The sequence below is a fragment of the Myotis yumanensis genome, unplaced genomic scaffold, assembly GCF_028538775.1.
Source record: "Myotis yumanensis isolate MYYU_CA2020_CCGP unplaced genomic scaffold, mMyoYum1.0.hap1 SCAF_7, whole genome shotgun sequence".
In the NCBI taxonomy this organism is placed as follows: Eukaryota; Metazoa; Chordata; class Mammalia; order Chiroptera; family Vespertilionidae; genus Myotis; species Myotis yumanensis.
The window spans coordinates 37947907-37959351 of NW_027223758.1; the positions used below are offsets into that span (position 1 = coordinate 37947907).

At 39.6% G+C, this 11445-nt stretch overlaps 1 long non-coding RNA gene across 1 annotated transcript; it reads left to right on the plus strand.

The window, feature by feature from the left end:
- Positions 1–321: 321 nt before the first annotated feature.
- LOC139014561 (uncharacterized) lies at positions 322–3949 on the plus strand. The gene is made up of 3 exons (XR_011472243.1): positions 322–413; positions 2722–2807; positions 3882–3949. It is a non-coding gene; the product is annotated as an uncharacterized lncRNA (long non-coding RNA).
- Positions 3950–11445: the final 7496 nt, after the last annotated feature.

The following is an 11445-nucleotide window of genomic DNA, read 5'->3' on the forward strand; positions in this document are numbered from 1 at the left end:
TTAGGAGATGGTGGAGGGAACAGAAAAAAGTGGTCCCTTGACAGCGGACGGGGGGATGGGATGGAGGGGATGGAGGGGTTGGTGGGAGGACCTTGTGGGGCGCTCCTCAGTGTCTCCTGCGCCAGGTGAGTGAGCATGCCGTTTTAATGACTGAATTGTTGGTGAAGCAAGGATCTTAGGGGACAGCTCCCCATATCTTCCTGATCGCTAAACAAGGCTTGACCTGGATTCAGAGAGATGCAGTGAGGGGGCCTCTTTTCAGCTCCCTGGACCCTGGGAACCGTCTCAGTACAGTCATTCTAGGCTGAGGGATGCCTGAGCATAAACCCGAAGGCATGGCACTGGCATCGAGACGTACCTTCTGCTCCACTGAAACCCCTGCTTCAGGAGGCACCAGAGTGAGCTTTGAAAAGGTAAATCAGAGCTGTGGTCGCCAGCCTTTGGGACCTCACGGACCCCCAGCGGTCCGCGGACCACCAGTTGGCGACCGCATGTCATTCCTTCACTAAAAATCCTTCAAAAGATTCCTCTTGCCTTTAAAATAGTCTCCAAACTTCCTTTCCATGGCCTACAAGGCCCCTTGTGATCGGGCCCCACCCTATTTAGGGCTTTGCTCTCCCGCCCCTACCCCTCAGACATATAGTAACGTTTAGCCTCATTGCTTCGTTTTGGAACCTCCAAAACGCAAAGCTACCAAGCTCGTTCTTGCTTCAAGGCCTTTGCCACGTGCTGATCAAATGCCCCCAAACACGCTGCACCAGATCTTTGCTGGTCTGGCTCCTCCTCATTCAAGGTCAATGAAATGTCGCCTCCTCGGGCCATCCCCGAGCACTGTATCGAAAATTACTGACCTCACCCTCCACCCCATGTGTCTTCATAGCACCTTATCACTATCTGAAATTGTCTTGTTTATTCACTGGCTCTTTCTGCTAAAATGTGAGTTGCATGAGAGCATGGGCCTTCCTTTCATGTTCACTATACTCCGAAGTTTAGGTTAGTGCCTGGTTCATAGTACCATGGTTGGTACTCAGCACATACTTAGCATGGTGTGTTTGGAAAATTACCAAGTGTCCCTTGTTGCTTGGATGAGAAAAGGAGTCACCGGAGGGGAAAATGGAAGACAGGTCAAGATAGGTTGTAAAGCACCTCGGATGCCTCCCTAAAAGCCTGGCTATTATCCGTGCGGGTTTTAAGGAAAGAAGGTGACAAATGATCAGGATGCGTTTTGGACAGGTTTCTCTGGCTGCATTGTGACATACAGATTGGATGGAGTAGAGACTAGAGGTCTGAAGCTGGTAGAGGACTGGTCCGCCATAGGAAGGAGCCAGCCTGGAGAGAGGTCTCTGGCCTAGAACTGAAGGGGGCGCTGCTAGGGAGGGATGAGTCCCCAGTAGTAAGTTTCCATCTGGGCCAAGAGGGTGAAAGGTGCTACTGTTAATCAGCAGTTCTCAACCTGTGGGTCGCCACCCCTTTGGCGGTCGAATGACCCTTTCACAGGGGTCGCCTAAGACCATCCTGCATATCAGATATTTACATTACGATTCATAACAGTAGCAAAATTAGTTATGAAGTAGCACCGAAAATATTTTTATGGTTGGGGGCCACAACATGAGGAACTGTTTTAAAGGGCCAGAAGGTTGAGAACCACTGTGTTAACTAGAATCGGAGTCCAAGCAGAAGGATCAGATCAGTTCTCACACTGTTGTGTTTGGGATGCTTGCAGAAGTTTAAGAGGAGGCTACTGAACCCTGGGAGGTGGCCCTTTGGGACTTGGGAACCAGCTGCATGCTAGGTCTCAAATGAGTAAAAACTCAAACTGCCCCCAAAAACTCAAACTCAAACTGAACTTCCCAGGTGGTACTTCCAACTCTGCTTCCTTCTAGAATCTAGAAGCTACTGCTGCAGCTGTCTTCAGGATCATCTCTTTATTCTCTTAGCACACAGTGTCTGCCAGAGACTCTTCCCACGAGTTTTTACTTACTTAGAGGATTGCTTATGGACAGTCTATCTCCAATGCCAATGGGTCTGTAACAGGCTTATCATCCCTCCTCCTAACTTCCTTTCCTGTCAGCAAAGAAATGCTGGAATTAGTGGAAGTGAGATGGATGAAAGTAATCTTGTAGTGGCAAGATTTGTTTTCTAATAAAACCACTGTGCTTATTTAAGAGAGAGCTCCATTACCTACTGTAAGAGACTTAGTGCTTTCTGGCTCCAGAGAGGAGCCCCCACCTACCTCTCAGAGCGGTAGCCAGGACTCCTCGCAGGCCCTGAAACAGAGCTCATAACTCTGACCCCCAATGGTTAGTCTGAGAGGAAGTGGACTGTGCACTATTTACTATAGTCTTCAAAACCCAAAAGTTTAAATAAATTTTGGTTTTAAAACAAAAAAGAGCTCCAGGAATGGGGACACAGCCAGGACATGAGGATTTGAGAATATCCATTCAGTACCTGAAGCTAAAGGAGGAGATTCATAGCAGGCAGTGTGTTGGTATGAGAAGAGACTTTAGGAAACCCAACACATCAGAGATGGTCAGAATTTGGGGAGTGAATGAAAAAAAAAACACCCAAAACTGACCAGAGAGGTATAAAAAACAAAGAGCAAATATCTCAGAGGCCAGGAAAGAAGTATTCTACAGAGTCCAGCAGAAAATTCAAATAAGATGAAGAATTCAATGGCCTTATATATTAGCATTCATATATTTGTTTTGTTTTGTTTTTAAGTGAGCCAGCTGGACTGCATAGGCTCAAGAAACAAGTTACAGAGGCAGAAGAAGGACCCTTGGAGCTTAGGAGAAAGAAAGGCAAAGGTAACGTGCCAAAGGAAAAGGAAGGGAGGAAAGGAAAGGCACAGGCGGGCTCCCAAGAGGTAGGAGCACTCATACTTTTAGTGACGTCTGCCAGAGCAGTTTTCTTTAGCACAATGGGTGTGGAAGCCATATTACTATGGCCAAGAGGCCAATGGAAGGTCAGAAAGTTGAATTAGGGAGTAAAAAGTTCTCTTTAAGAAGTTTTGTGGAGGAGAGGCAAAATAAAGAATATTTTCTAGGCTAGGGGAAACCCAAGCATGTGAATAATCACAGACAGAAACAGGCAGAGAAAGTCTGAAGATAAAAAGAGAAAGTGAGAGATCATTGATGTGGCCAGGCCCTGAAAAAGTTGGTCAAACTGGGAATTCAGAGCCTGGCCTTCCTCTTCATAGCGCCTGTCTAGAAGGTAATTACCTTACATCCAGATTCAGCAGACCGGCCAGGTGCTCTACTGAGTAGAAAATAGAGCCACTTAGGAGACATATGTAATACTCTTTGTAATACTTTAAGCAATAAAATAATTAAAAAGGAAATAGAGCCACTTGCAGTAAAATGGAAGAGGTTGGAACGATTGTTGAGAAATATCACTGGGTCTGTCAACTGTAGACCTTGTGATTGGAATTTTTAAGGAAAAATGGAATAAAAGTAAGTCTTCCCCATGGAATCCTGGCTTTCATAGCTGGTCATGGACAAGATAACAGGAGCCAAGAAGCCTCAAGTTTTTTGCCTTTGCCATAATTAACCAATCTCTTTTTTCCCCCCTGATTTGAACTGTAGAGGGTAATTCTGGCCTTAAAAAGAAACCAAGATAACAGTTAACTCTCAGAAATGATAAATCAAACAAAACCAGGGATTCATTGCCCCATTTTTCATCTTTTTAGTAGTTTGGTTTTCAGTGAATGGGCATTGGTACCATAGCCTATTTCTTCTTTACTATTAGATTTGATTCTCCTGATTCTTTTCCCAATTTATGCATATTAACTCTTGAAAAACCTTAATTTCTTCATTCCACAAATGTTTACTGAATACCTGCTATGTGCAAGATACTGATTCTTCCTTTACTGTGACTTTCAGATATCCAGACTTGAACTGAGGGGCATTGCCAGCTTGAAAATGATCCAAGAACAAAAGAAACATCTCTCACAGGTCATCTATCAAACAAAAAAAATGGAAGAGCCACACTCAAGGGGCCAAAGAGCCGCATGTGGCTTCCGAGCTGCAGTTTGCTGACCACTGCCCTAGGCTAATTCTTCCGTTCTGACAATGGACAGTGTATAGGAAACCCTACCCTTTGAAGTGTATATCTCTGCCTCACCTCAGGACAATTTGTGTTAATAAAAAGCATGGGGTCCTGAGACAAGGAGAACTTAGTTTCTTTAGCTAGGCTCCTCTGACCCCCATATGCCTTTCAAAATTATGCTTCGTCTCTGGACTCTTAAGTTACACACAGCCCCTTTTCCAGATTGCTGAACCCTTCTTAATGCCGAAACAAGAACCCCGGCAAAACATTATTCATTTTTTTTCTCCTCTTCAGGGCTAAATCTGGACTGTCAATAGTCATAGCCTGTCCATGTAAAACCTTCCATTTTCATCTATCTCTTGATTCACCTGGTTTGTCACTTTACATCCAATCAATCACTCATTTCTATGACTTTTCTTTTTGCTATGTTGCAATTCTTATGCTGTTCTGAGTTGAATTATTAGGAAGTACGGACCTTGGAAATGAGGCCAAAATAAAAGGGAAATACTCTTCAGTTCCCTTATGAAATAAAGCAGATTTAAGCAGTACTCTTTTCCTCCCCTATTTTGGATGGTAAACTGTCATTGGTTTTCAATAAACAGCACTGCCATACTCACCAAAAAACCTAGCCCATGGCTGTCCTCTTTGTTGTCACTGAATCCCCAGCTCCTTTATTCTCTACATCTAATCATGAAAGGTTGTAGATTTCTCCTCCACTGGGTTTCTAGTTGTCTCAACATTTTATATTTTTCTCTTCCAATACATTTTATATTTAGTTACTAGTCTAGTGTTTATGTCACTTTCTTTCTTAGTACTTCACAGCTTCACTGTTACCATTTGAATCAAATGTAGGCAGCTTTGAGGACATATCCGTCAGACCCAGCCTCATCTGAATGCTTTTTTAAAAAAATCCCTTTACCCAATGCTCACCCTACTTTTTAAATCAGGGTTTTAAATTTTTTCTTAATATCCAGTGGCATGTCCATTTAACTCTATGTTGAGCTTTTTTTGAATAGAAAATGAAGTATGAGTAGTGAAATAGATTTATTCTGCCTTCATTTCTGATCCAGATACATCATGAAGGTTGTTTCTATTCTGATCCCATTGTGTGATAGCTTCTATAATTAGCCTCCTTGTTATGGTTTAATATTTCAGAGTTCCCCAGAGTATGTGTCCAAAGTCTGATTAAGACTTTTAGAAGCTCCAAGACTAAAAAATTATATGGACACTCTCCCAAATATCATTCAAAATATAAACAATTCTAAACCAGAAAATAAGTGTAAGAAAGTACAACTAAGTTCTGATTATTTCTCTCAAAATGGTTATTTCATTTTGAAATATTTTCAAAAACATTTGTCCTCCGGCTTTGCTATGCGTCATTAGCAGATGTTTGATCAGCACATGTCCCTCTTAGGAAAAAACTGCTCCCTAATCATCTAACTGTCCAAAAAAAGCAGTTGATAGTTGTGGGGGAGGGGCAAGTCCTGACCTCATCATTCTAGTAAGAAGTTATTCCGCAAGGGAAAACTGAAGTGGTGATCCTTAAGCTGGGTCCCTACAGGGAAAGTAGTGCCAGCCCTACTCACAAGGAAAATTAAGTGATTTTTGTATCTCCTTTAGACTTTGGATAAAGAACTGAAAAACTGAAAACACCAATATAACTTAAAACTGTTCATTTTAAGGCCTTTATCAAAATCTAGAGTGACCAGGGCACTCTCTGGTCACAAGAAGATATTTCAGAATAGCAATAGCATTTTAAAAAATTGATTTTAGAAAAGAAGGAAGAGAGAAATATCAATTTGTCATTCCACTTTTTGTAGTTTATTTTTCTATATATATTTTTTAAATTTATTTTTTATCTTTTTTTTCCTGTTTTCTTTTATACAAAAAATTGTATTGATTTTTAGAGAGAGGAAGGGAGAGAGAAAAACAGATTTGTTCCATTTATTTATGCATTCATTGGTTGCTTCTTCTATGTGACCTAACCAAGGATGGAACCCTCAACCTTGACACATTGAGATGATGCTCCAACCAATTGAGCAACTGGCCAGGGCTTGTTCTGTTTTATTTCTTGATGTTTCCTAATTACCTAGCACAGTTCCTGGCTAGGAGGTCAGGGATTTGCTTAAAGGCTAGAAGGTCCTATTTTCTAGAGTAAGGTAAGCTAGCTAAAACTGAGTTGGCAGGTTGTGATTGGTGTATGTTAGGTTGCATTATTAGTCACTCACACTAACAGTGAGTTCACCAGATCCTTTCCTAAGAGGAGAGATAGAAAAAGGAGCATGGAGTTTAAAAACTAGAAGAAGGAAGGAGGGGGTGCTGGAAGGGACAGAGAGATTTTGAAACCAGACAAGGAATGGGCCTGGGCTGCCTGTCACTACTTTAGCCAATCAAGCAGAGACAGGGTTGAATTATGTATGAGGTTTTACTTTTCAATATTGCCTGCAACATGGGAGAACAGCAGGTCATCCACAAAAATCTACTCTATATCCCCTCCAGCCTCCCCCTCCCCTCGCCCCCTCCCCAAGCTAGCTGCTTATTTTGGGTAGAAGGACAAAGATTACATGGGAAGTAGGCAAAGGGAATTATAGGCATGGGTAAGTAGACAAAAGGGATAAGAATGGGTATAATGATTACCCACTACAGGCAAGAGCTGGGGTTGCAAATGGCAGGCTCCCCTCCAGGACTCCATTGTTTTGGCAACAAGGTTGTTATTCTTTCCATGATGATAGGCAGTTCTCTGATAAGGAGAATGGACCGCATTTGGAGGGTAACTACCAGGTCCCAGGGGCATTAACTCCCAGGTCCCAGCCAGGTCAGACTGTGCTTTCTTTAATCAGAACAAAACAATCATGGTTAACAGAGCATGATTAATATTCTTGTAACTATAGCTAGTCCTCACTATTTCTCTCTCCCTCCCCTAACAATTTGACTTATTTTATACTTGTACCTAGTACTGTTTTATTTGCCAGGGCCGATGCCTGAGAGATTCTCCCCTCACCCAATCCCATCTTTTACTTACATGATAGTTTAATCTTTCAATAAGAAAAAAAAATGAATTTCTTATAAAATAAGGTATCTCAGTATAAGGAGAAAAAGCAATACTTGAATTTTAAAAAGTGAAAATCTAAACTAATAAAGACAGCTGGGCCAGTAATAGATAATGAATAATACATTTTAATAGTATGTAATAAAAATAAAGCCAAAATAATATTCAAATATATTGAACTTTTATTTCAACATATTACAACAAAATTAAATGTCCAGAAATTTTTGTTTTGTATATTTAAAAAATCCCATAAAAACATAAGCCTGTCTCTGAGGACAGCCTTGTATAAAAATAATAGAGATCTTTGGAATAAAAAGACTTGGTAATAGAATCACTATCAAGTACTTTCTCAGCTCTTCCCAAACTGCTGAGGTAGTTCTGTACAGAGCAGTCCTCTCTGTCTCTTAATGGAAGCTTCTCTCTGTGAATTTTAACACAATAAAACAAATAAGATATGCATTGTTGTGCTGGCTTCTCCCTATTATTATTACTCAGAAATAAAAATCTGCCTGGGAGGACAGGGACTCCAGTGTAAATCTGAGTAGAGCGAAAGGATTCATTCAACTTCTTATATGTCACTGGAGATTTAAACTGCACCCTAAACCTAAAGGTCTGTTTTTTTGCTGTGAGACAAAGACCATGAAGTCAAACGAAGGACTCAAAAAATTCCTCAAGAATAACCACCGCTTTTTGTTCTAACTTCACTTTCCTCAATGTAGGATGTGCATCCTTTCCCATTAAAAATAAAATGAGATATGCTAACTTTTAGGTAAGAAGTATTCAAACTTTGTATTATTTAAGGTTCAATCATAATTTATTTTTTAAATATATTTTTATTGATTTCAGAGAGGAAGGGACAGATAGAAATATCAATGATAAGAGGGAATCATTAACTGCCTTCTGCACGCCTCACACTGAGGACTGAGCTTGCAACCCAGACACGTGCCCTGACTGAGAATCGAACTGTGACCTCCTGGTTCATAGTTCGATGCTCATCCATTGAGCCATGCCAGCCAGGCTTAATCATAATTTATAACATTATTTGAGTATATGAATTTTGGGCACAAGTCCAGCAACTGAGATTAATTGTAGAATAAATGTACTTTTATTCACATTAGAGGGTAAAATCAGATTGTAGAGGAACAAAGCAGACCAATCAAAGATGTGGGCTTTGGAGCCAGACTACTTGAGTTTAGCATTTACTAGGTTGTGTAAGCTTGTGCAAATACCTTTCATGTTCTGTTTCTCAGCTTCTCCATCTGCAAAATGGAGATAATACATGGAGTAGTTATGAGGATTAAAAGAGTTAATTGTGTAATATAGTTAGAGTCTGGTTCATTGTCAATATTCAATAAGCCTTAGTCATTTTTATTGGATAATCCATAAAATGGATAGTGGAGTTGCGTGGAGTGGAGTGGAGTTGGGTAAGTGCTATGAGACCAAGGAGAAAGTAGCATGGGATCCATGGAAGTCAAATGGGCTTGCTGCACTGAAGTTCAGCATCCAGTGATCACCCTCAAGGTGGCTCTGCTTGAGGGTGAAGAGTTAGTTCATCAAGCAGCCAGGTCCTGCATTTTAGCTCAAACTCTTGACTGCTAGTCTTAAACAAGACCTCTCTTGGGCAGGGATCCCCTTGAAACCACACTTGGCATGCTATCACATCCCTCAAAACATCTTACTCACCATGAATTGTGAAGAAATTTGTTTCTAGCAATGTCTTGGCAGAAGGATTGGGGTGAAAGGTGGTAGGGATAGGGTGGTAAAGATTCATATTGCTCACTTTACAACAAAAACTTAATGCAATTCACCACTGGATCTATCTATTCTTCATATGCTAGTTGCCTCATTTTCTTTTCCTTTTCCCATATTACAAGGCCTCTCCATTGCCCTAAATAGTTAAGTCCTGGTTCTTTGCTTATGTTCCTCAACCAAACAAGGGCCTGGGAATTAGGTCAATAGTAACCATTTCTACATGTAGCTTATCAAAGTATTGATAAATACAAAGTAATCTATTTCTCAGAAAATTTCTGTTTGTAAGAAAATTTTCTCATAAGCAGACAGTGGGTAACCAACAAATAGTAGAATCTGACAACAGTTGTAGGAGAGGGAATCAGAAAAATGAAAAAGGGGAAGGAGTGGAAACCTTACATATTGGAATAGGTTTAGCATTACACCACTTCAGAAGTTTTTTCTTGCTTGAAGGTTTTTAAAGGAAAAGGAAAGAAAGAAAGGATGTAGGAATTTTATAAAAACACATCATTAATATCAAACTATAAGAATTGGATGTTATTCTTAGATTGTTGACAAGTAGACTGAGTTTTGTCAAAAGAGCCAACAATAAAAACACTGCAACATTAACATTTATTTAGAATCTCTTTTGAAGCTCTCCTAGACATGTTTGTCAAACTGGGACTTTGTGGATGCTCTGGAATGCCTCAAAAATTCAGTACATTGTCACTCTACCTGCCAAACCAAGAACTGTTTGCTCTTACATATTCTAGTTCCTTAAAGGTCTTGACAGCAAAAAATATCCTGAGGTAAGTAAATGGGTGGAGGTAGCTTTCTTTAAGTCTGAGGAAAAAAAAGGAGCACTAGTTGCTTCTGTGGTTTCTGAAAGGGTTATTTTTTACCTGATGTTGCTTGCCTTGCATTTCTAGGTTGGAAGACAACACATGAGCTTCCTCAATCCGCATATAGTCTGCTCAGGTTCTGGTTCAGCCCCCACCTTCTGGATTTGGAATAAGGCTTGAGAAACGACGATGTGCATAGAGGGCTCAGGGTCACGCAGCAGGTGTCTCAGATCTAAGTGCAAGACAACCCAGGCGGGAGGTGAAGAACATTGTAAATGGTCCAGACACCAAACAGCCAACATGCCTACAGCAGCTGAGATGAAGGGCTAACATTTTTCCAAACCTCTATCTGAAAGTTTATAAATCAATTCCAGTTTTGACCTACAAAACTTACTCATTTTTGGGTTGTCGAATATTTTTCTCCTTTACACTAATCACACTGCCAAGTAGTCTACATAAAGTCAGATTATCTGGACTCATTAAGTTTTGTCTAATATTATTAATTTCTAAGTTCCTGTTGGTTCTAGCGGTTACTCTTAAATCATTATTCCTTTTTTTAAAAAATATATTTTATTGATTTTTTTTACAGAGAGGAAGGGAGAGGGATAGAGAGTTAGAAACATAGATCAGCTGCCTCCTGCACACTCCCCACTAGGGATGTGCCCGCAACCAAGGCACATGCCCTTGACGGGAATTGAACCCGGGACCATTGAGTCCGCAGGCCGATGCTTTATCCACTGAGCCAAACCGGTTAGGGCCATTATTCCCTTTTTTAACAATATTTTTCACAGCTTCATAAGATTGTACAATATGGATATACTATAATTTCCTTGTTTCTAATCTTGATGTTTCCCATTTTTGCTTAAGTAACACTGAAATGAACATTCATATAATGAGTTCTGCTTATTTTCATAGGTTAATTTCTCAACTGGGATTTATAAGTGAAAGTATGTACTTATTTAAAGTGTTTTGATACATATTACCAAACTTCCCCATAAAAAAAGTATCAATTTATGCTCATACCAGCACAGTGTGTGATAATGTGTTTTCTCTTTACTCACCAATGTTGAGATTTAATTAATAATCTTTGCCATGTTGACAGAAAAATACATACTGGTATCTCATCATTTTGTTTTATAAATTTTACTAGTAATATTGAATATTTTTATATATTTGTTGGCCATTTCTCTTCTATGAATTGCTTATTCATATTGTTTGCCACTTTTCTTTTGAGAAAGTACTGATTTGTTTTAAGGATATTAACCCTTTATTATATGGCAAATATGTCCCCCATATCATTGTTTATTTTTCAGTTTTTTTCTGTTACTTTAAATTTTTTAAAAAATTTTTTTCCATCACTATTTATTACCTTATACCCTTTCTGTCTGTTATTTTTTGTTTCAAAGTTGGTATTTAAAAAGTTTACATAGACAAATCTATCATTCTTTTACTTTATGGATCTATGTTTTTATCATATTAGAAAAGGTTATTCTCTTTTTAAAATTTTTCATTTATTGATTTGAGAGAGAGAGAGAGAGAGAAATATTGATTTGGTGTTCCACTTATTTATGTATTCACTGGTTGATTCTTGTACATGTCTTGACCAGGGATCAAACCCACAACCTTGGCATATCAGGACCATGCTCTAACCAACTGAACTACCCAGCCAATTTCTAATTCTTCAAGGTCTCAAAAATGCTCAAGACCTTTTCATAATTAGGAGCTTTTTGTTTTAAAGTACCATTTTAGCCTTTAAATTTGTCATGTTGATTTCTAAAA